The sequence below is a fragment of the Monodon monoceros genome, unplaced genomic scaffold, assembly GCF_005190385.1.
Source record: "Monodon monoceros isolate NGI ecotype Baffin Bay Population unplaced genomic scaffold, NGI_Narwhal_1 Super_Scaffold_18, whole genome shotgun sequence".
Taxonomy (NCBI): domain Eukaryota; kingdom Metazoa; phylum Chordata; class Mammalia; order Artiodactyla; family Monodontidae; genus Monodon; species Monodon monoceros.
Window position 1 is genome coordinate 92,231,668 of NW_021703774.1, and position 27,001 is coordinate 92,258,668.

Consider the following 27,001-nt stretch of genomic DNA (forward strand, 5'->3'; position numbering starts at 1 on the left):
TCCCTGGTTGCACAATGGTTAAGAATATGCCTGCCAATGCAGGGGACACAGGTCGAGCCGTGGTCCAGGAAGATACCACATGCCACGGAGCAACTAAGCCTGTGCGCCACAACTACTGAGCCTGAGCTCTAGAGCCCGTGAGCCACAACTACTGAAGCCCGTGCACCTAGAGCCCATGCTCCACAAAAAGAAAAGCCACCGCAATGAGAAGCCTGCGCACTGCAACAAAGAGTAGCCCCTGCTCGTCGCAACTAGAGAAAGCCCGCACACAGCAGCGGAGACCCAATACAGCCAAAAATAAATATTTATTAAAAAAAAGCAAAGAAAAGAAAAGAAAAACAGAAGAGCTAGTGAAAACATTTGGGGAGTTCTGAAAAGTTTACAATACATTACATTATATTTTGTTTACCTTTTCATTGTTACACTGAGTGTCATGAAAGTGTTTCCCTGACTTACCTGGATGCTCCATCATATACAGAGCTGGGCAGGAATTTTTTCATACTTCTTTGCCAGCCAGAGGACATTTGGATGAATCAAGACCTCCCCTCTGGCTAATGGTCAGCAGTCTTCCAAAATATGTTTACTTTTTAACAACAATCTGGTAGATTTTGAGGTCTTGAGAAAGGATAAAATGCAACCTGTTAGGACTCGGGGAGGAGGGAGAGGAATCCTTGAAATATAAAGATTCATCATATTTATAAGTTACCGATTTCACAGTTTAATGTGAGAAAAGGCAAAATGCAACTATTATGATTTAGTTAAAATAACAGATTACATTTACGCTTAGCTGAGGCGGTTCAGGAAAATGTGCACAGAGCCCTCTGACATAAGACTTCCTCTTACTCCAACGTCCTCGCTACCCCCCCGCTCTAAAGCAAGACACCCGCTGACCTCATTTGTTTCCAAAATGGCTATTTTTTAAAAAATGAAACTGTTTCTCATTGAAAACTTTTTACTATATAGCTACATAATAAAAACTCAACCATCAACGTACATAAAATATATACACGTAGTGAATTCAACCTAAGAAAATTTCCCAAAATATTCATATAGGTTGTTTGGGGCTAGACAGACAAAACAATAGCTAATTGAATTTTTCCCTTTCACCTAATTGTTTTTGGTCTTGGAAAGACATAAGCAGAGCTTGGCTGAACACCAGTCATTTATTTTCTATAGCTACAAAGAATTCATCTTGCCCAGAGTGTACTAGAATAAAGAAGTTCAAATTGACATTAGAAATAATGCTACTAGTGATAGCATTTTAGCTGGAGAAAAAACTTTCTGGGATTCTACAAAATTGTCTATAGAAAAAGAAGAACTGAAAAATGGGATGAAATGGAGTTTGTCAGATACATAGCACATAGGTTGAAAAAAGATCATGGACACAAACTTATATAAAACAAGAATATGAAACTACTTATAATAAATGAAAGAGAAGAAAAGACATGGTCATACCTGAATTAAGATCTCTACTTCTTGATGTCGTATATATAAAATCAAATCTCACACTTAAACATGCTAGAGGACTAAATAACTGGTTGGCTTCTGCTTTGCTCTAAACTGAAGACAGTGTACAGTGTTGGGGAAAAGCTTGTAATTACTGTTTCTTTTCTTTATAGAATACAGCTCATTTCTTTTCACTTCTCAGGAAAAAAGGTACCAGATTTTTTAGGGCTTTTTCCTCCTCACCTCATCCCTAGACCCAGTTTAAGCCTTAATCCTCATCCCTTCAAAGAGTACAGCATTTCAATTCATTTCAAAGCATTGGATTGGTGCTGATGAGAGTAGGACCAAAATAAAACAGAGATTAGCTATGCTGAGAAATGTCCATTGTAAGTTCTGCAAGAACAGTGAACCAACCAGCCAGCATATATTGAAGTTGCTTACCGCTGTTTACAGGAAACTGTACAAAGCACAGTACTGGAACAGAAGGGAATGGGGCATATGTCATAGACTTTGAAGATGGAGAAAAAATTTCTGTGTAAAGTAAATTAAGGATCATCCAAAGAAAATAAAAATTAATACATTAAAATATACATGCTTCACACATACACACAAACTGAGCAAATAAAAAAACTCCCTAAAAGATCCCACATGCCGCGGAGCGGCTGGGCCGGTGAGCTGTGGCCGCTGGGCCTGCGTGTCCGGAGCCTGTGCTCCGCAGCGGGAGGGGCCACAGCGGTGAGAGGCCTGCGTATCGCCAAAAAAAAAAAAAAAAAACTCTCTAAAACCTAATTTGAAAATACTATAAAACCTTATTTTGGCAGTTACAGTGTTCTATTCCTCTAAAAGAGTGATAATAAGTTTTATGCTATGCCTATGACAGCAAAGACAATTAATTGTTCCAAAGATCTGACCACTAAACAGTTTTTAAAAATATGAGAATAATTACATCAGTGTATGGACTCTGGAAAATTTCTTCTCTGGTAGTAAGGCCAGATAGACATTTCCTGTTTCACATTTCTAGTACACTTTGTTTTTTATACAATAATAGTATGAAACAATAGTTTGGCATGAGTTCAATGCATACTAAGAAATGCCCTGGCCCTTGAAGGCTAGGATGAGTCAGCCTCAAATGGCAAAAATCTCAATGACGACAAGAAAGGCAGACTGTCTGGGGTGTGGTGGCCCTAGGGAATAAGATTCAAGGAGCCAACCCATCTAGACTTCAATCTTTGATGTTTCTTGACCAGTGAAGAGCTCTTACGTTTAACAGCTACATGTACACAGCATTTAGGCTTGTGTCTACATAACCTGGCTTTTTTTTTTTTAATTTTTTGCAAGGCAAACCTGCAATACAGAAAAAGAATGAGTTGGCATTTCCTCCTAAATTGTTAACCCAGATTGGCCAATGCTTCCACTACTCAACCTCCTGCTCTTGCTTTAAACAATCCAGGTGACAATGAGCTCTTTCCTACCCTTCACCAAACCTTGCCACCAACTGGGAATCCTTACCCTGTATCCATGGGCCTTTCTTACCACTACTCTGAACACCATGAGACAGAGCCACCCAGCACTGGGCCCCTCAGAAACTTGGGAATTCACACACCCGTCTTCTCTGATGCCAGACTGGGATCCTCAGTACATGCTGGCATCAAAACAACTCATGCCAACTTGAGAATATGTAGGCCAGTCATTTCCAATGATATCTCTCATCTCTAATCTTCTGTTACTCAGTTATGGAAAGTAGATGAAGAAAGCATTCTAAAATAAAGCAGAGGATGCAGGTTAACAATGGGACAAGCATACAGAGTTAGGAGGGGCAGAATCTGAGCTGAGAAGTTACAAACCAGAAGGAATGACAATGGGGAAAAAGGGTAGGCAACTGGGAGGAGGTTGCCTTTCTTCCAGTGCCAGAGAATGATAGGGATGAGAAAGCTGGAGGTCCTCCTTGATCAAGTCTTCTTCTTCACTCTCCACACACAGCTCATCATCAAGTCTTCCTTGTTTTTTTACTACAAGGGATAAAACACCTGCTGTTTTCTTTTTCCCCCAAATAATAAAGCTTTATTTACTTATAAATAATACATATCTATTTTTATATTTCAAAACAGTATAAAAAGAGAAAAAAACTAAAAATCATCTCCAACCCTACTACCCAGAAATAAGCACTGTTTTAATGTTTAGTGGAAAAGCCTTATAGATATATCTCTATACACACATGTGCCGCTCCTGAACACACATACAATTTTATAGAAAGTGAGGCATGTTATACAAGGAGTTGGGTAACATTCTGTTTTCACTTAACAGGTCACAGGTATCTTTCTATTTCAGTAAGTATAGCTATACACAATCATTTTTAATGGTTGCATAATGTTCCATTGATGGGGATATGTCATAATTTATTTAACAAATCTTTCATTGAAGGAAATTTATTTTAATTTTGACTGTTATGACAGCACTGATACTAATACCTTGTACATATATATGTGCTATTATGAGAGTTTCTTTACTAATCTGATAATGAAAAATAGCTCTTGTCCTTTTATTTCTACTTTTTGATCTTTGGTGAGGTTTTAGCACTTTGTAGGCCAATTATATTCTTTGATACATTGCTGTGTCCATTTTTTCTGTCAGAAAGCCTTTTATCTTATTGAGGCATAACACCTCTTTGACTATTAGGACTATCAACCCTCTTATCTTTCATAGCATTCATGTGTCACAAGTTTGTTTGTTTTTTTTCCAATTTGTCCCTTGCTTTACAAACAATTTTATTATGATTTTGCTGAAGTATTTAATTTTTACATAGTTAAATTTCTTTCTTGGTTTAGTCCTGCTGATTTAATTTCCTACTATTCCTACCAGCACTAACCTAAATCACATGCTTTATCATCTTTCACCCAGATAACTATAAAAATCTGAACTATTCTCCCTGATCTCTGTCTCCTGGAATCTACACTCCACACAGCTGTCAGAGAGTTCTTTTTAAAATGAAAATCTGGCCAGGTCATTCTGTCTAAGACTGTTCTGTGGTGTGTGTCTCAAGTTGGGTATTTGTATGGCTTTTCCAAGAGTCAATAAAATAACAACTAACCATGGCAAATATTCCTGGAGCATTATTTATTTGTGAAGTTTTTTGAAGAAAGAAAGCACATTATTCTTATTTTAAGAAAAACACAAATATGGAGCAGGATGCAAAATTCAAATGAATTTTTAAGGTAAGCAAGAAGGTTTCAAAAACATATTAGTATTTAGGTGGAAATATTTAAAAAGCAATGGATATAGAGGATAACTCTTTAGTGCCTTAATATGTGTGGCAAGGAGTGCCTTGCCTTCACCAAAATCCATTGCCCTTTCCCAATTCCCAACTAACAGAACTATATACCACCTGGAAGATCTTATATCTGCAAAGACATATATTCAAAAACAACATTTTGGAAAAATGAACTACACACTTTTATAGCCCTAAAATATGAATGCAAAAATATTCTTCCTTTTAGTCTTCCATGTTTCTTTATCTTCACCTCATCCCGGCCCACCCCCCAGCCCTCCCCACATTATACAGACACAGACACACACATATTCTTTCATTTCCTGGGGGAATTTTTGACTTAATTAACAATAGTAGAATAAGTTTGAAGAAAAAGAAAGACTTTAAGTTCAGATCCTAATGCTGTTCAATAATCCCTACATGAGGTGCTTTTGCTCAGCAGGGGGATTTATCTCTCCTGCTTTCCAAGATGATTAAGAGTTGATGTACAATTGACGATGATGTACACTAGAGCATGTTATCAACTCAAGAAAGGGGCTTTGCCTGCGTGATTTAATTAACATTAACGATAGTTAATCTGCACACACACAGCATAATGTTCTCTTAGCTCTAAGAAAGGGAGGGGCTTTCACCACCTAGATTATGAAATATTGATTAATTCATGTATGCTGACATCCATCTAAAAATAGAATCATTCAATCTGTCACTCCTCCCCCTATCCACATACAAAAACATAATGGCAGTCCTGAGAAGAACAAAAGGAGGGATGAGGGGGTGAAAATGAGGAAGAAGCATAAGAGCAGAGAAAGAAAAACATTGCAAATGAAATATGTCAGGCTATGACCACAGACACACAACGTCCACACACAATCATACATACACACACAAAAAAACCACCCACTCTACTAATTAATGCAGCTTTGCTTTCACACCAAATATTGGGGAAACATTAATTAGAGAGAAATTTCGTTAATCCATTTCCCAGTTCATTAATTATGCATCAATGCGAAGTTTTTGTTGGCTTGACATAAGAAAATCCTGTTCCAATCAAGATCTGATGCTGCACATTGCACAACAGTTACAGGGCTTTCCTGACTCTGTGGGATGGTATTCAGGATCTACTCAATTCACATGTTGTATATATTTGTGTCCTCTAATAAGTATTCTGTGATTATGAAATGTTCTTCAAGATGACTACAATTGTTTCTTAGCTAATACTTCATCCACCTCTGTCACAGGCACATTAAGAATTCTATTCAGCTGGCAAAAAAAGCAACACAACATTGTGAATGTACTTAATGCCACTGAACTGTACACTTAAAAATGGTTAAAGTGGTAAATTTAATGTGATATATATTTTACCACAATAAAAAAAATTTTAAGTGAAAGAATATCTATAGATCTCTTTCTAGGGAGTCTATAGATGTAAAACAAAACAAAACAAAAAAGTTTACAAGTTCTCAGACAGTCTCGAAAGACCTCAGAATGTATTTCCTTGTGTTCAGAGAAAATATTTTGAGATGAACTTCAGAACCCAGACAAACTCAAATGTGCTGTTTGCAAAGATTTGAGGAAAGCAACGAGGTTTAATGACCTGATCAACAAATATTAATTGAGCATCCACAAAATTCTTAGCACTGTACTAGTTAATTTGGAGCTACCTATATTTAATTACATCTAGTCTCCTAACATATTATTCCCTATATTCCTTGCTCATTTCTTTGTCAATGTCTGGATGTCACAACTCCCTCTGACCCAAGTACAAGGAAATTTACTAGACTTGGAGTAGTGAGCAGGTAAAAGTTCTGGGCTGCTTCCACTGGATGGATAGCTTCACTTTTTCTACAGAGAATAAGTCTCACTTTTGAGGAGTGCTTCAGGTTCACAAAGTACCTCATACTTAATAAATACTAGTGTCACCCTCTCAGTAGGGTGACAGTAAATGGCAACTAATACAGTAAACTTCTCTCAATCTTTGTATCAAGAGATCCAGTATTAAATGTTATCAAATCCTATCTTCAAGGTACAAGCTGACTGACCCTGGAGTGTGCAAAGGAATTTTTTAGTCATTACCACACAACTGAATTTACTGCAATAGTTGTTGTGTAGTATCAATCTGAGGTAGAATTCTGGCCAATAAATCAAAGTGAATTTTGAAACAAAGAAAAAATAGAGAAAGATTCAATAAAGGCTCTAAGAATTATCTGATTCTTTGTCTAATTTTTCATCATGGAAATATTGGTAATTGACATTTTTATTTAAATAAAAGTAAGCCATTGGGCTTTCCTGGTGGCGCAGTGGTTGAGAGTCCGCCTGCTGATGCAGGGGACGCGGGTTCGTGTCCCCGTCCGGGAAGATCCCACATGCCGCGGAGCGGCTGGGCCTGTGAGCCATGGCCGCTGGGCCTGCGCTTCCGGAGCCTGTGCTCCACAACGGGAGAGGCCACAACAGTGAGAGGCCCGCATACTGAAAAAAAAAAAAAAAAAAAAAAAAGTAAGCCATTAATACCCAAAGACAGTTGCACATAACTGGTTGTTAAAATTTTCTTTAAGTCTTAATTTTATCTAGTGTATTTACTGAACAGGATAATTTACTTAAATTTTCTTCTTCATTTTATATCTGGTGGTATACATATTTATCCTATCAGCCTTCCAGTGAGTGGTTGACTGGGATCAGTCCAGCCTGCAACAGACCAAGGAAGAAGATAGGAGTGCTTCTTGCCCAACACTATTTAATGTGAAGAATGCGAGGGAAAGCATCAAAGGCTATCTAAGGAGAGACTGCTGAGAGAAATACCTCTCGGTGTCCAAATGTTCATCAAAGAAGGGGCCCTAAGTTGGTTAGTGAGATCCTTGCTAGGAAACCAAGTGGCTGGAGAACAAGATTCAGCAGTTGGTCCAAATGGCTGCATTTTGGTATGTTTCTTAGCATCCATGCTCTGTCAGCAGAGCCAGTTTGCCTGATAAAGAGACCAAGAGGGCTGGAACTGATGGTGTTCAAATACCTTCCACATGGATCAACTAATGTTTATGTAGTATTTTATAAGTTTCCTAAGAAGGTTCTTGGGAAGAAGTTTCACATGTGTCTTCTCAACTGAAACTTGAATCAGGTAGATATTAACATATCCACAATTTACAGATGAAGAAAGGACATGAAGAATGTGCCTCCGCACTAGAAACAATATCTGGGGCTTGACCTCCACTCACCAAGTCACCTGGAAGCAAGGTCGTTTCTCCAGTTGCAGGAGCCAGGCTAAGAGTATATTGTCTGCTGACCACCTACTGACTGGCTGGTCAGAGAAGCAGCAGTAACAGGAGCTGCACTCAGGCTGATGGGATGATGGGATCCCAGAGGTCTTGGTGAACCTTTTGAGATCTCATTTCTCACCTAAGTGGTCCGAGAAGAAAGGCAGTGGGAAGTAATGGTCAAGTATGAAACTTCATTAAGTTGTTCTCTGATAAATCTCCAAATTATTTTTCAGTGAAAGATTAGAGAGCAATTTGGATATATAACTCAGAAGCAATGAAAAGAGTTTAAGTAAATTTTCATTAAAAAAAAACCCAAAAAAGTCCTCCTTACAGAGCTATCTACTTAAGTATATGTCTAAGACTTCTTAGGAAATGCATCTATAAAAATTAAAACTAGAGATTTTATTGATGTTGAACCTGTCTCATTCCAGCAAAAAGCAATAACTATTCATCAATAGATACACAAACTAATTGTAAAACAAAACAAAAACCTCAAAACAAAAGCAAAAATAAGCAGAATTTTAAAAAGATTTTAAAGCCTAATTCACTTCACATTTATCTCATTGAGATGTATTTCTAATAAAATTATATTTACTCCCAAGAATGCAAGGATTCTTCAATATATGCAAACCAATCAATGTGATACACCATATTAACAAACTGAAGGATAAAAACCATATGATCAACTCAATAGATGCAGAAAAAGCTTTAACAAAATTCAACACACATTTATGATAAAAACTCTCCATAAAATAGGCATAGAGAGAACCTACCTCAACATAATAAAGGCCATATATGACAAACCCTCAGCCAAAATCATTCTCAATGGTGAAAAGCTGAAACTATTTCCTTTAAGATCAGGAAAAAGACAAGGGTGCCCACTCTCACCACTATTATTCAATATAGTTTTGGAAGCCCTAGCCACAGCAATCAGAGAAGAAAAAGAAATAAAATTAATCCAAATCAGAAAAGAAGAAGTAAAGCTGTCACTATTTGTAGATGACATGATACTATATATAGAGAATCCTAAAGATGTGACCAGAAAACTACTAGAGCTAATCAATGAAAAGATGTGACCAGAAAACTACTAGAGCTAATCAATGAAAACTACTAGAGCTAATCAATAATCAGAGTAGCAGGATACAAAATTAATGCACAGAAATCTCTTGCATTCGTATACACTAACGATGAAAAATCCGAAAGATAAATTAAGGAACCACTCTCATTTACCATTGCAACAAAAAGAATAAAATACCTAGGAATAAACCTACCTAAAGAGACAAAAGGCCTGCATGCAGAAAACTATAAGACACTGATGAAAGAAATCAAAGACCATACAAACAGATGGAGAGATATACCATGTTCTTGGATTGGAAGAATCAGCAATGTGAAAATGACTATATTACCCAAAGCAATCAACAGATTCAATGCAATTCCTATCAAACTACCAATGGCATTTTACACAGAACTAGAACAAAAAATTTTACAATTTGTACGGAAACACAAAAGACCCCGAATAGCCAAAGCAACATTGAGACAGAAAAACGGAGCTGGAGGAATCAGGCTCCCTGACTTCAGACTACACTACAAAGCTACAGTAATCAAGAGAGCATGTTACTGGCACCAAAACAGAAATATAGATCAATGGAACAAGTTAGAAAACCCAGAGATAATCCACACACATATGGTCACCTTATTTTTGACAAAGGAGGCAAGAATATACAATGGAGAAAAGACAGCCTCTTCAATAAGTGGTGCTGGGAAAACTGGACAGCTACATGTAAAAGAATGAAATTAGAACACTCCCTAACACCATACACAAAAATAAACTCAAAATTGATTAAAGACATAAATGTAAGGCCAGACACTATAAAACTCTTAGAGGAAAACATAGGCAGAACACTCTATGACATAAATCACAGCAAGATCCTTTTTGACCCACCTCCTATATAAATGGAAATAAAAACATAAATAAACAAACGGGACCTAATGAAACTTAAAAGCTTTTGCACAGCAAAGGAAACCATAAACAAGACCAAAAGACAACCCTGAGAATGGGAGAAAATATTTGCAAATGAAGCAACCGACAAAGGCTTAATCTCCATAATATACAAGCAGCTCATGCAGCTCAATATCAAAAAAACAAACAATCCAATCCAAAAATGGGTGGAAGACCTAAATAGACATTTCTCCAAAGAAGATACACAGATTGCCAACAAACACATGAAAGGATCTCAACATCACTAATCATTAGAGAAATGCAAGTCAAAACCACAGTGGGATATCACCTCACACCAGTCAGAATGGCCCACATCAAAAAAATCTACAAACAATAAATGCTGGAAAGGGTGTGGAGAAAAAGGAACCCTCTTGCACTGTTGGTGGGAATGCAAATTGATATAGCCACTATGGAGTGCAGTATGGTGGTTCCTTAAAAAACTAAAAATAGAGCTACCATATGACCTAACAATCCCACTACTGGGCATATACCCTGAGAAAACCATAATTCTAAAAGAGACATGTACCCCAGTATTCATTGCAGCACTATTTACAGTAGCCAGGACCTGGAAGCAACCTAAATGTCCATTGACAGATGAATGGATAAAGAAGATGTGGCACATATATACAATGGAATATTACTTAGCCATATAAAGAAATGAAACTGAGTTATTTGTAGTGAGATGGATGGACCTAGAGTCTGTCATACAGAGTGAAGTAAGTCAAAAAGAGAAAAACAAATACTGTAGGCTAACACATATACATGGAATCTAAAAAAAAAGGTTCTAATGAGCCTAGTGGCAGGACAGAAGTAAAGATGAGGACTCGGGGTGGGCGGGGAGGGGAAACTGGGACGAAGTGAGAGAGTGGCATTGACATATATATACACTGCCAAATGTAAAATAGATAGCTAGTGGGAAGAAGCTGCATAGCACAGGGAGATAAGCTCAGTGCTTTGTGACTACCTAAAGGGGTGGGATAGGGAGGATGGAAGGGAGACATACAAGGTAGGGGATATGGGGATATATGTATACATATAGCTGATTCACTTTGTTATACAGCAAAAACTAACATGACACTGTAAAGCAATTATACTCCAATAAAGACTTTCTAAAAAAATTATATTTACTGTTAAGTCAAATCATGGAATTTTTTTTAAAAACATCTTTATTGGAGTATAATTGCTTTACAATGGTGTGTTAGTTTCTGCTGTATAACAAAGTGAATCAGCTATACATATACATATATCCCCATATCTACTCCCTCTTGCGTCTCCCTCCCATCCTTGCTATCCCACCCCTCTAGGTGGACACAAAGCACTGAGCTGATCTCCCTGTGCTATGCAGCTGCTTCCCACTAGCTATCTATTTTACGTTTGGTAGTATATATAAGTCCATGCCACTCTCTCACTTATTCCCAGCTTACCCGTCCCCCTCCCTGTGTCTTCAAGTCCATTCTCTATGTCTGCATCTTTATTTCTGTCCTGCCCCTAGGTTTTTCAGAACCATTTTTTTTTTTTTTAGATTCCATATATATGTGTTAGCATACAGTATTTGTTTTTCTCTTTCTGACTTACTTCACTCTGTATGACAGACTCTAGTTCCATCCACCTCACTACAAATAACTCAATTTCATTTCTTTTTATTGCTGAGTAATATTCCATTGTATATATGTACTACATCTTCTTTATTCACTCAAATCATGTAATTTTTTTAACCAACTTTTAAAAATCAACTTATATTAATAGTAACTGTAATGGTGACTTATTCCAGAGAAGTTTGGACCTCATATTTACAGGAAATTTTTTAAATTTTAAAGTTCAATTTATATAAATATTTTTGTTGAAGTGAAACACGAGAAGGTCATTAATAAATGATGTTAGAGAATAGACATATATTTTATTAGAATAAAATTACATGGATGAAGTGGAATGGAAACATAAGTTTAAGGGGAAAAATGATGTAAATATTTGTAAAGAAAGCTTAATGACCTATTTTTAAATGGATGGTAGGAGTGTTAAATTGCTATGGTATTTAGATCACATTAGTTATTATTAAAAAAGTAACACAACATTTTAATTTTTAAGTAAAATATTTACATGAGAGAAATTATATCCTCTGCAACTATTTGCACTTACAGTAAAAATTTTCAGCTGTAACAATGTGCTAGAGGGACACATACTTTTTCAATATTCTATTAGGCTGTATGTGAATAGGAAACTTTAAAGACCACTATGCTACAGGAACATATTGTTTGTCTAATATTTGTATAAGAAATACAGATATTTCTAAAATCTGAAGAAGGCAGAAGATCATATCCTGAGAGTACAAAATCATAGCAAGTTTTTACTAAAGCAAACATAACCTTCTGAAATATTTGTGTCTCAGCCAACACCTCCTACAGTTGTCTGCCTGGTTCTTCTACAACTACATCCTAAAACCTACTCGCCTGCTCATAATGCATATTAGGGAAGAAATAAGAATTTGGGAAGCTGATGTCATATGATACTATTAAGCCACACTGTGATAAACGATAATTCTCTTATATAATAACGGCATACACATGATCACATAATCCTTGATCCCCCCCAGCATAACACACGTGGCTGACATGTAGGATTATATTAGTTTTCCAGGAGTTGCTCCTAATGACTAATCAGGAAGTTACTTACCCTCATGGAATGGCATATACCTAAATAAAATAGGCTGACGTTGTACACAGGAACAGCAACACATAACACAGGATATGACCATCTCTTTGTATGTTTTAATTTATCTTTGGGGCAAGTGACAATAAACCATCAAAGTTAAAATGGAGTCAAATTTTAATGAAAATTCCGGGATAAAAGTATTTAAAACAACTTTGCTGGGGCTATTAGAACATGGAGTTCTGCTCCAAAAGTGTTCGGAAAAAGCTTTACAATCTAAAAACACATTGAAACTCCCGAGTGTAAAACGCTCTAAGCTAAATTATGGGAAAAGCCAATGTCGTATCAGCACCAAACAATCACCCAGCATCAGAATGAAAAGAAGGAAATGTTCTGAATAGCTTGCCAAGGCTAAAGAAAAGTAGAACAGTTGCCGAAGACAGATTGGTTGTAACAGACCAAAAGGATGCATTCTAATTTGTTACCACTTAAATTTTGAAATAGGTCATTATCTTCAAACGGGTAAACATAGCTGCATTAGAGAAAAACAGAGAGAGGGAGGGAGGAAGGAAAAAGGGCTTAACAAGTAACAGTGAGAAATGCACTTTAAGTTTTAGGTTTCTTCCGATCAATACATCCTATAACGCATTACAGGTGTATGGATGCTATGTTTTCCCTGTTTAATTTTTGCTGTGAGATAAAGATAGGTTAAGTGTAAAAACAGTAGATCTGGGCACCCCCATATTAAATAAGTGATTGACAATGTATCTCTTATATAGTCTTTAGTAATCCATTTTAATCGCTTTTAACAACTTGACTGTTTGAGTATCTAATGGAAGAATTTTTAAGCAAAATTACTTGACAATTTAATATAAAGCAGTGGTTCCTAACCTCTTTGATTAGGATAATTTTTAAGCTTATCATAAGGGAAAATTTCAAAAAACATAAAGTTAAAAGGAAAGCTAGTCTAAATCTCCATGTATAACAATTATCAACTCATGACCAATCTTATTTCATCTATAACCCACCTACTTATTCCACCCCATATTATTTTTGAGGCAGATACAAATTATGAGATGATTTACTTTTGTTTCTAATGTAAAATGTTTGAGGGCCCTCCCCTATCACACTTCAGTGGTTGCATTTTTAATAATACTTGATTAAGAAAATCTACATGTACATATGGTTTATTGCCCACCCCACTCCTGCTTCTTTGCTATGACTCTGTGCCACCCTCCCCACCACAAAATTCTGCGGCCCATGGTGGGGAAACTCCTGGCATAATGAAAATAGCTGGTAACATCACTTAGAAATGTCCTTATTTATTAGCTCCTTTACATATACCACAACACAAATACAGTTTATGCAATTTTATTTCTCAGGAATATACTTGTCACTACGGGTTTATAAGCAGATTGGGAAAGATAGTATTAGAATTAACAACACTTTTTTCCTCTTTATCCACCAAACTGATCATTTCTCTGCTAACATAGAAACAAAGAGCTAACACAGGTCACCGCTTTTTAAAAGCTGTTATGCCCTAACAGCTCTTTAGGGCCTTTTATGACCTTGACATTACCTATGAAAAAAAGTCCAGATTTTTGTGGGCTGCAAATCCTTGCACAATACAGCTTGAGAACTGGCATACTTGTTGGCAGTCTCCCGGAGAAGCTAAGGAATAAATGAGCAAAGACTGCGTTCACACATTTGGAAATGACAATAGCACACTGGAGGCCTTGATATACCCGTACATTTATTTTCTTTATATAAAAGACCAATATCCAATGCTATTAGCCAGAACTTCTCTTACATATGAAATTCACTTTTGTAGGAAGAAAGAAAAAGAAAAAAAAAAGCTTCTTTTTTCTCTGTATAAGAGAGATAATTTCTTTAGTTTCTTTGGTAAGGGGCTCTAAAAAAATCTTTCCTGATTTCTGCTCAGTGCATACATGTAACACTGATTAATGCTAATGAGGTTCACATATTTAAAAGAGTGCACTCAATCTCATGATTATAAATACCATTCAGAAAATGTGTGACTGGATTTTATTGGTATGAATTTAATCCAGGTCAATTTTAAACTCCTAAAGTTTTATGTTTAAATGAACCAAATTATCTCCATTAAATCATACTTGACATTGATCATGGCTATATAAAAAGAAAAGTTATAGTAGTGTTCATTTACACTTTATTAGAGAAAAGCAATCGCTTCCACCTGAATTCTCTTCCTAGTTTCATGGAATATCCTGTTTTGTAATTATAAATTTCTGAAAAAATATGTCATCACTTGAAGATTCCAATTTTGGCTTTATTTTTCTAAACATGTCCATTATGGAGCTGAGCAAATAGAATATGTTAGATAACAAAATCTTGCTTACATAATAAAATGTTTTTCTAAAACATAGTTCAAACATGAAATAAGACAATATAGCTTTCAACCAGGGAAATTATTATCTGCTGCATATGTACCGTACTAATTAGATTATGCCTAAATCCTGGTAGTTTGCATAATTGTACTTAATTTCTCAGGGGGGTCAAATTATAGCATTGGACCTCTACGAAGAGATAATGCTTCTTAGTCAGCAAAGCATATCACATTCTAAAGAAACTGAAATGTATTTGTAACTTTAGAGTAATAAAATGTAGTCTTTTCAGAGGCCCAATTTGAATAGAAATCCCCCCAGAAATGCACCTGGTTAAATATACATAATCATGAAATATGGTTAAACATTGGTTAGAAACTCATTTATTTCATCCCTTCCAGTTTAGTGTCAATTTGTTAAATGTATTTTCTGGTCATTTCACTAAACTATCATTAAAATGTAAAATTTCAGACCTTGAATTTCTGCCTATCACTTCTTCCTTATTATATTTCCTTCTTCTGGGTTTAACATGTTTTCTCCATATTAAATAATTGTCTTCTCTCCTCACCACTACCCCTCAGAAATAGGGCACTCTTATTAACAAACTTGCTATGTTAGAAAAAGGAAAAGGCAACTGAGGAAGAATGCTTGCAATTTATTTATAAGGGAGAAAAGGAGATCACCAAAATAGTGTAAGAAGTAAAAAAATTGCTGTACAAGAATCTGAAGATGTTCTGAAAAAACAGTATGCTTTCAGATTTCATTGGAAGTTACTTTACTCTTAGACAAAAGGTATCCAGGCAAATTTTTTGGTATTTGGTATTTTCAGTGGCTTTGGCCTACTCTGAGCTACTTGGTATTCCACCAGGTTTGTTCTTGGCTGGTGTAACCCTTATCAAAAGCAGTGAAGTATTCAAACATAGATTATCACCAGAATCACTCAAGACACCTTTGACAAAATACAGGTTTCCAGAGAACCAGCCTAGATTTATTGAATGGGAATCTTAGAGGTGGGGTTCTGGAGGTAGGGTGAGGCAGAACGTAAGAATCAGAATTTTTTTAAAAGTTCCCCAGAGGATTTTTTTAAAGCAGCTTCATTGAGATGTAATTTACCTACCATTTACCTATTTAAGAATACATTTCAATATTTTTTAGTGTATTCACAGATATGTGTGATCATCATCACTGTCAATCTTAGACCATTTTTATCATCTCTAAGAAAACTCTTCAGCTATTCTCCTACTATCCTCCCATCCCCATCATTCCTGACTCTACAGATTTCCCTATACTGGACTTTCATACAAATGGATTCATACAATCTGTGATCTTGTATGAATGGCTTCTTTCCCTTAGCAAAATGTTTTCAAGGTCCAACCAAATTGTTGTATGTATTAGTACTTCATTTCTTTTTATAGCCAAACAATATTTCATTGTATGGGTATATCACATTTTGTTTATGGACATTTGGGTTCTTAGAAGATTTAATCATTAGCCCTATTTGGTAACTAATAATCAAGTGTTGATCTCAGAGCAGTTTCAAGCTCTCCTCACAAAGCAGCACTGGGTCCTAAACTGCAAGGAGGGAAGAGAAGCATGGCTGGAAAGGCAAGGCTTCAGGTGGAACTGGCTCTGCACTTCTTAGTCATATGACCTGGGCAGTGTCTTTAATTCTCTCCACTTCCTTTTCCTCATTTGTAAAACAGGAGAAAAGACTTCTCCTTCATAGAATTGTTATGAGGATACATGAGACAATTGAGTAAAGTGCTTAAAATTGCCTGGCACAGAGGTATTTTACACATGACAGCTATTATTCTTATTTTCTTCGTTGAATTAATACAAAACAGCCATTTATATACAGAGTTATAGAAGCAGGATAGGTTATTTCCGTCTAGAAAATGAATTATTATGAATAAAATAAGCAAGGCTTCCCTAGTGGCCCAGTAGTTAAGAATCTGCCTGCCAATACAGGGGACTAGGGTTCGATCCCTGGTCCGGGAAGATCCCACATGCTGTGGAGCAACTAAGCCCGTTAGCCACAACTACTGAGCCTGCACTCTAGAGCCCACAAGCCACAACTACTGAGCACGTGTGCCACAGCTACTGAAGCCCACTGCACCTAAAGCCAGTGCTCCGCAACAAGAGAAGCCACTGCAATGAGAAGCCCGCGCACCGCAACAAAGAGTAGCCCCTGCTTGCCACAGCTAGAGAGAAAGCCAGTGTGCAGCAACGAAGACCCAACGCAGCCAAAAATAAATAAATAAATTTTAAAAAAATAAATAAGTAAAGTAAATAAATAAAATAAGCCTCTCCAAGTTATAAGAGAGTAAAAGGACAGATTGGATGATGCAATTTCTTTACTTTTTTAAACTAAAGTAAAAGTAATAATAAAAGTCCACATTTTCATTTGGAAAAAAAATAGTTGCTTCTATTTAAGAGTACAAATCAGATTTTTATTGTTTCATTGCATTTTCAAAATCCATATATTTTGTATATTCTGCAAATCTTCTGAAAGTTCTACCCATGTAAGTGCATGTATGTATATGTGTACAGACACACACACACACGTGAACACACATATAATCATAGTTAACACTTACTGAACTCTTTATATATGCCAGGCAATGTATTTTATGTGCATTAATATACTTAACCCTGCCCACAACTTTACATGATCAGCTAAGGAAATTGAAGCATAGAATAGTCAAGAATCTTGCTCTGGATCATAAGGTAGGTAAGTAGCAGAGCCCAAGCTGCTAACCATGACATTTGTAATAGTTTTTCCTCCACGTGTTTGTATATAAGATAATGGAATAGATATTGTTCATGAACTACAGAATGATGTTTATTACAGCTTGAAGTAGTCTTTAGCAGGTACTAGTGAAATCCACCCTATACTGTTGCACTTCGAACACCGTTTAAAGATCAAACCAAAGATAAGTAGCGTTGTGAAGTTTACTGGTTTTCAAATTGAGTTCTGTACTGCCCCTTCACAGAGACCCAGGGATTCAGGAAGGAAGGGGCTCTAGGCTTCACACTCTGATTCATCAGAGCAGTTCTTTTTTTTTATCTATTTGGTTTATTTTCATGTCAACTTTGATCTATTTGGCTTATTTTCATTTCAATAATAAGTTACTTGACGGGAAAGAAAATTTTGAAAACCACTGGTATAGTTGAAAAACCTTGAGTTTTGGAGGCAGACAGTCCTGATTCTGAATCTCAGTTATACTATTGTGATCCCAGCTGTAGAATCTTGGTTTAAATATTTAAACATTTTGGACTTCAGTTGCTACATCTGTCAAACAAGGAGAGAGCTATCTATGCCACGTGCTAGGCAAAGGGTAAATAAAATGTGAGTAGAATAGTGCCTGATACATAAAGGTTCTATAAATTAATTCCCTCCCCATTTATTATAATTATTTCTTTATTCCCCGTTACTCTGCAGGGTCTTTATATTCTTTTTACCTAATAAGGGGCTATCTCAAAACCGACACTCAATGAATGTTTGTTGAATGGAAGCAAATGTGAGAGGATACTAGAATGAAATAGTTAGGGTCAATATTGAGGTTAGAAGTGGATTATAAAGAGCTTTGAATGCTATGCTAACATTTTAAACTGAAAGTTTTGAAAGGTAGAGATGTGATAGTATTTGTTTTTTAGCAAAACAGATAATTTTAGTGCAGTGATTCTTAACAGAAGGTGCTGGGTATAGTTCAGCCTAATAGTTAGAAGTGTGGAATCTGAGTTCAAATAACAGCTCTCTCACTATCCGTGTTTGGCTGATAAAATGTAACAAATACAATTTTAACTAAATGGACTATGATTCCAAGAGTAAGTTTAGATTTTCTTCTATAAAGAATTTACTTGGGCTTCCCTGGTGGCGCAGGGGTTGGGAGTCCGCCTGCCGATGCAGGGCACATGGGTTCATGCCCCGGACCGGGAGGATCCCACATGCCGCGGAGCGGCTGGGCCCGTGAGCCATGGCCGCTGAGCCTGCGCGTCCGGAGCCTGTGCTCCGCAATGGGAGAGGCCACAACAGTGAGAGGCCCGCGTGCCGCAAAAAAAGAAAAAAAAAAAAAAAAAAAAAAGAATTTTCTTGAAATAACATTTGCTGCAACAAAATCTGAACTATAATATTCATTCAGTTCCATAATATCCAGTATCAGATTATAATTGCCTTGTTTAATACAGTTGACATTCCATATGGAATTCTTTCCATTTTTTATAAATATTCCATCATGGATTAGATCTCTGCTTAAGCTTATTATCTGATCATAGCTTCCATTATAATTTGTCTGTGTGTGACCCCACAGGACTGCTATGCCCAGCTTTTCTTGGCTTGTCATCAGATGAAGATGAACAGTGCAGAACTGTGAATAAATTGTATAATTGGAGAAGGTCATCTTTCCTGCCTCTAGGCTGCTCTGTCCCCTTCCAGGGGCCCACACTGCCTTTTTGCCCTCTAACTCTCCTCATCCATCAAAACAGGAAAGAGTGTGATATCCTATTTTATAGCTAAAACTGATTCAGATATTTGTATTTTTAAGCTCTTTATCTCTAACTGTGGAATGAAATGATTTATCAACAGTTTAAAGTGATGTGTTTTCTTTTAGGTGAAACAGACTTAGTAGAAGGGAAATGCTAGATTAAGTGCTAAATCCTGATGGCAAAACAATTGACTTATATTAGGGTGCTGTGTGTGTTAGGGGAGGGGACGTTGGGGTGAGAGAGATTTGTGTGGAGAAAAATGATCAGAAAGACTGCAGGTACATAAGAATCTCTGCTTATTCCATGTCTTCTCTTCTTTTAAGCCTAACGTTTCTCCTTTTTTTTTTTTTTTTTTTTTTTGCGGTACGCGGGCCTCTCACTGTTGTGGCCTCTCCCATTGCGGAGCACAGGCTCTGGACGCACAGGCTTAGCGGCCATGGCTCACGGGCCCAGCCGCTCCGCGGCATGTGGGCTCTTCCCGGACCGGGGCACGAACCCGTGTCCCCTGCATCGGCAGGCGGACTCTCAACCACTGCGCCACCAGGGAAGCCCACATTTCTCCTTTTATTCTTTGGCCAAGGGTCTCAAATTTTGAAGCTCTGGAGTTCATCCATCACTAAAAAGCAGAACCTGAGGCATGAATTAAGTTTTTAAGCCTTATAAAGGAGGCACAATCCCAGGGCAGTAAGGGTGAGGGAAAGGGAAGGCGAGGGTAGGAAGGATGAGAAGTAACACAAAGTTACCATGCTGGCCGCTGCTTCATAATACGCCATGGAGAGACTAAGGCAATCACTTTCCTGTTTCATCTGCTCAGCAACCCTGGGAAACTGCGCCTGAGGATGAATGGGAGGAAGAGAGGAGAGAGAATCTATCTGCCTGGCTCCCTCTGGTCTCTTGGTTTCCATTAGTTCAGGTTGACCCCACAGGGAGTTCATTCTCCTGTACTTTTGGACATAACGTCTGACTAAGCAGGAAGCCAAATCCCATGCCCTGTGGTGAGGTGTTTCATCTGAGCCCATAAATGGCAGAAGCAGTCAGAGACCCTGGGCATGTGGCTGGTTACCTGACTGCAAGGTGACAACCAAAGTGGAGGGTCAGTATTCTTAGTTATGCAATAAGTTAGCTCCAGACAGCAGAACCATGTGAGGCATAGAATAGGTACACCGTAGTTTTTGAGAAATATCTGATGGCCTAGAATGCAGGGCAGGAAAGGCCAGTGGAATCCAAAGGGATATATAACCTATGTCTTGTGTTTTTGTTTCTTTTTTTCTATTTTATAAAGATTATAAGTTCATTTAGGGCAGGACTATGTATTTTCAGCTTTGTGTGCTTTATAACTATAATACTACATGCTGTATCTTGGGTGAGTTTGACCTTAAGGTGTACTACGATTTCAAAGACAGCTTGCAGGGAAGGGCAAGAAGCAGGATTGAGCAAAACAGGCAAACTAGTCAGCAGTTCAAACTGGAGTTTACAAAGGAGCATGTTGAACTGGAGCTTGGTCAAAGACAAAGCTAAGGGGGCTCTGATTTGCCTGGGTTATGGTAGCCATGGGGACATTAAAAATCAAGTGGCTCCATTGGAAGTGAATGATATGTAGCGTCCCAGCCAGAGGCTGATGACAAAATCCAGGAATAGAGAACAAGGTACCAGAGATCCAGCCAACTGGATTGGGGTTCAAAATAGGTTTCAGTTCCAGGCAGAGAACTGGAATAAAAAATATGGGAAACCAAGGCAAAAGGACCTCATATCTGGGCTGTATGAACATGGCAGGAATTTTTTGAAATTATTAGCAGTATTTGTATTAATAATAATGATTTGTAGTCAATAATTATTAGGTACATTAGCTGCTTCTCTAAATTATATTACTTAATTTTCCCAACAACTCTCCTAGATAGATACTTTTATTATTTCTGTTTTACAGATAAGGAAATCAAGAGTCAGGAAAGATAAATAACTTGCCCATGGTCACACAGCTAGTGAATAGGGGACTAGGATCTAACCAGAGGAGTCTGATCCAGAGCATATACATTCAGCCACCATTGAAACTATTAAATGAAAGAAGGTTGACAAAGCTCTTAGCAGAGTTCCAGTCATATAGTAAGTTTTCAATGAATATTACCAATTATCATTGTTATTGTTAGTAGTTTTGTAATAGAAGTGGTACTATTAACTGTATCAGTGGTAGTCACCGTAGCAGCAGTAGCACGTCCACGGAATTTGGGGTCAGCTGATAAGACCTATTGACTGTTTTGGTCCACAGGAGAGGACTGATGAGATGGGAACTGTCCTAGGGCACAGGGGCTGAGAATCAGGTGCGAAGGAGTAAGAAAATATAGGGACATACAGTGCAGAACCTTGCCCTTTTAACAAAAGTAATTGAGAAGTAACATAGAATAGGAGTTAAAAGCTTGGACTTTAGAATTACAAAGACATGTGTTCTGTTATTTATTAGCAGTGAGTCCTTAGGGAAGTAACTCAACAGATGTGAGTTTCAAACAATTTGCACCTGTACCCAGCGGAGTGCCTGGCATATAGTAATCATTCAACAAATGCTTGTAGAATTAACTCACTGCTTCATTTCCATTCCTTTCCACTCAAAAATCTCAAACCAAACCAAACCAAAAACTATCCCAGTGCACAGCTGCTATTAAACTTCTGAAATACCAAGGCAAAGCCATCCCATTGAGAGTAGCTACTTTTATAACTGATATAATTTGTCACCCACATCCGCCTAACATTTCAGGAGCCTCCCCATCTGTGCTCAAAAACTGTAGCACAACCAGGGAAAACTGTGTGATGTGCTATCCCTGTCATCTTGATGCTGTGTTGCTACAGCAGGTATTCCTCTGTTATTCACTTACCTGAAGCTATTTTGATTTGACAAGTAAGAGGCAATTTTGAAGAAAGTGCCTATTTTTCCCCCCAAAGCCTGTCATTTTTAAAGAAAACATTTCTCATTTTAACTATGGTGTAATCAAACATGAAAATAAATGTATATTCAAAGGAACAGGTCATCTCTTTCCTTGGTACCTTTCACTGTAAATTTGAATTTCAGTTCCTGGGGCTCAAAAGAAAATAATGCTGTAATTCATGGGGCGGGGATGGAGGGGTGGCCGGGGGGTGGTGGGACTGGAGGAGAGAGGGAGAGAGAGGGAGAGAAAAAGAACGTTACTGCCACCTCTCGCTCACTTCTCTAGAACTGAGAAAATGTGGAGGAAACCTGGAATTTGCTTGCCGAAGTTTCACACAGACAGTCTGACTTTTGTTTTTACTTCCATGACCTTTAATGGCTCTCAGTGCAGCCAGACCAACTGTGCATATATGTTGACACTATGGAAACCACACAAATAAGTAGTTTGGGGTTTGCATGCTGTATTTACTTTGGCACTTAACAATGATACGCATATTTTCCTGTTAGAGCTCCCAAAGGCTTTGGGAGCTCAGTTGCCTTTCTCTTTTATTCAGCGTTCAGATTGCTTCATCATTACTGCAAATGTGCAAGTATTTTTAAACTTTTTTTTTGCTAAGTGTAGTTCTATTTTGTTTTGGAGGGCACTGTTTGCTTTAACAGAAGTAGGACAGGTCCTGTTCAAACTGTGAAACACACACTCTGGAGGGATAGGGGAGGGAGGAAGGCATCTTTGCAGTCACTGGAGGAACAGAGCCTACAGAAGGATCACCCTCAGGTCTGTAGATGTTTTCTATTTCTTTTCACCCAGGAATTTCAAAGTGACTTTTGACATCTCTGATTGTCCCTCAGAACCACTGCCTTGTACCTTTCTTCAAGAAATCACTTGCTTCACTTAGTTCATACCCCTTCTATCATTAAGAACAAAGTATATACTCCTAGAACTCTAAAGAAAGACATATCAAGAATGAAAATTTTTAAAACTCTGATAAATATATTCTAATTTTAAATGGTTGCCATGGACTGAATGTTCGTGTCCCCCCAAATTCATATGTTGAAACCTAAATTCCCACTGTGATAGTATTTAGAGGTGGGGCTTTGGGGAGATAATTAGGTCATGAGGCTGGAGTCCTCGTGAATGGGATTAGTGTCTTTTATAAGAAGAAAGAGAGATGATCTTTCAGCCATGTGACCATACAGCAAGAAGGCAACTGTCTACTAGCCAGAAAGTAGGACTTCACCAGACACCATATCTGCTGGCACCTTGATCTTGGACATCCTAGCTTGCAGAACTGTGAGAAATAAATATTTATTGTTTAAGCCAACCATTCTATGGTATTTTTGTTATAGCAGGCTGAGTTGAATATAACAGTAGTAAAATATGTACAACAAAATTTAACCATTTTAAATGTATAGTTCAGTAGCATTAAGTACATTCATATTATTATGCAACCATCACCATTATACATCTTCAGAACCTTTTCATTATCTGAAATTGAAAATCAATACCCATTAAATAGTAACTTCCGTACTATCCGTCTTCCCAGCCCCTGACAACCACCATTCTATCTTCTGTCTCTCTGAATTGGACTATTCCAGATACCTCATACAAGTGGAATCATACAATTTACCCTTTTGTGTCTGGCTTATTTCACTTATCATAATGCCTTCAAAGTTTATGCATGTCATACCATGTGTCAGAATTTCATTCACTTTTAAGTCTGAATAATATTCCATTGAGAGTGTATCCATTCACCTTTCAATGGACATTTAGGTTGTTTCCACTTTTTGGCTACTGTGAATAATACTGCTATGAATATGGATGTACAAATATTTGTTCTAGTCCCTACTTTCAATTCTTTTATATATACACTTAGAAATGGAATTGCTGGGTCATATGGTAATTCTATGTTAAATTTTTGAGGAACTGCTGTAAAGTTTTCCACAGCAGTTGTACCATTTTATGTGTCCACCAATACTGCACAAGGAGTTCCAGTTTCTCTTCATCTTTGCCAACACTTATTTTTTCTGTTTTTTTGATAATAGATGGCTATTATCAAAAAACCAGAAAATAACAAGTGTTATTGTGTGAGGTAGTATCATATTGTCATATTTTAATTTTTCATAAAATAAAGTTTTGGCCTAAATTTCTAGATGTTTTTACAAAAGATCTGAAACTCACTACAACAGTTTTATAACACAAAGGAGTATGTTATAGGACTGTTAATATGGTGCCATCTTGAGTGAGTGAGTAGCTAAAGAACCATTAGTTAAACAGCTAAAGAACCAGGCAGGATAGATGAATAAGAGAACTAGGCTTATAGACATACTTTAGTAAAATACACAGGACTTCGTGCCTAATTGGATTAGGTATATAGAAAGGCAAGAAAAGAATCTTTTCCACATTTCTGACATGGACAATTGATAGACAGTAGTACTATTTACCAAGATATGGAAAACAGGGAATTATAATAAAATATGCTGCACATCCAAGTGGACATGTTCAGTATACAACTGAGTCTAGCAAACAGGAAAAATCTGAGGAAAAGGGAGAATTTTGGAGTTTTCAGCTTACGGTGATGCCATCAGCCTGCAGACTTCATCAACGTGTAGGCCGAGAAGGGACCACAAAGGACAGATCAGTGGGACACACCAGTAGCTGAGGGTGGACAGAGGAAGCGTAAGAAGGAATGATTTTAGAGTTACAAGAATGATTCCACTGAAACCAGGTAAAAAAAGATTTTGGCCCAAACTGTCAAAGCTGAAGACAGATAGGGTAAATAAATAATGAAAACTGCCTATTGGATTTAGTACCTAAACAACCACAGGTAACATTCATAGAGCAGTTTCATAGAGACAGGTGGGGGAAAGAAGTGGACAAAGCGAATAGAGCACAGGTTTTCAAGAAGCTCGGGAGTGAGGAGGAGAAATTCAGGGTGGCAGCTTGAGAAATGCACTTTGTTCTTTTTTTTTATGCTGAGATAGGGCTGAGCCTGTTTATAGGCTAAAGGTAAGGAGCTAAAGGAAAGGAAGAGGTTAAAGACACGGGACAGAAAAGAGGCAGCTGATGGATCCAGGTCCCAGAGGAGGTGGGAGAGAATGAGATCCAGAGCACAAGCAGCTGGATTAGGATCAGGGTTCGTAACCTCTCCTTTTAGAACAGAGAAAAGAGGCAAGGTTACAGCATTTGCAGTTGTGTTTGTAGAAGTGGGGGGAAGGGCAGGAACTTAAGAGCATTCATGCTTGATATAATCTTTGTGAAATAGGAAGTAAAGTAACCTACTAAGAAAAGGTGTTATTTTAGAAAATCAATATGGTAGAATAGTACAGTATACACTGAATGAGATGAGTTAAAAGTATAGAAAGGAAACTAACGTTAATAGTTTAGGTGTGAGTTTATATGGGACTTAAGTGGAGTGATGGCAATATGGTTGGAAAAGAGAGGTGGACATCATGCTTTTTTTCTCATATTCTTCTGAAAGTGAGAAGCATTATTTTTTCTCTGAGGAACAAATCCTGATAGACAATGTCTATGTCATGGGAATTGCCACATGACACCAATATTTAAAAACATAGGCAGTAAGATCCTTGACATCAACCTTGGTGATGATTTTTTTGAACCTGGTTCCAAAAGCAAGGCAACAAAAGCTAAAATAAATAAGTGAGACTATATCAGACTAAAAAGCTTCTGCACAGCAAAAAAACTATCAACAAAACGAAAAGGCAATCTACTGAATGGGAGAAAATATTTGCAAATCAAACTTCTGATGAGTTAATACCTAAATTATATAAAGAACTCATACAACTCAATAGCAAAGAAACAACTCGATTTTAAAAAATGGACAGAGGATCTGAATAGACATTGTTCCAAAGAAGACATACAGATGGTCAACGGGTACATGAAAAAATGCTCAATATCAGTAATCAGCAGGGTAATGCAAATCAAAACCACAATGAGATATCACCTCACATTTGTTAGAATGGCTATTATCAAAAAGATAAGAAGTAAGAAGTGTTGGAGAGAATGTGGAGAAAAAGAAACACTTGTGCACTGTTGGTAAGAATGTAAATTGGTGCAGCCACTTTGGAAAACGGTACGAAGGTTCCTCAAAAAATTTAAAACATAACTACCGTAAGGTCCAACAATTCCACTTTTGGTTATTTATCTGAAGAAAACAAAGAAAATGAAAATACTAACTCAAAAAGACATGCACCCCCATGTTCACTGCAGCATTATTTATAATAGACAAGATATGATAATCTAAGTTTCCATCAATGGATAAGTGGATAAAGAAAATGTGGGATAAAGTATATATATTATATATATATATATATATATATATATATACATATATACACACACACAATGGAATATAATTCAGCCATAATAGGAAGGAAATCTTCCCATTTGTGACAACATAAATGGACCTTGAGGGTATTATGCTAAGTCAAATAAGTCATCAAAGAGAAATTCCGTGTTATATCACTTATATGTAGAATCTAAAACACCAAAACAAACAAACAAAAAAACCCCCCAAGCTCATAGATTCAGAGAACAGGTGATTGGTGGTTGCCACAGGCAGTGGGCGACGGTGGGCAAAATACATGAAGGGGGTCAAAGGTACAAATTTCCAGTTA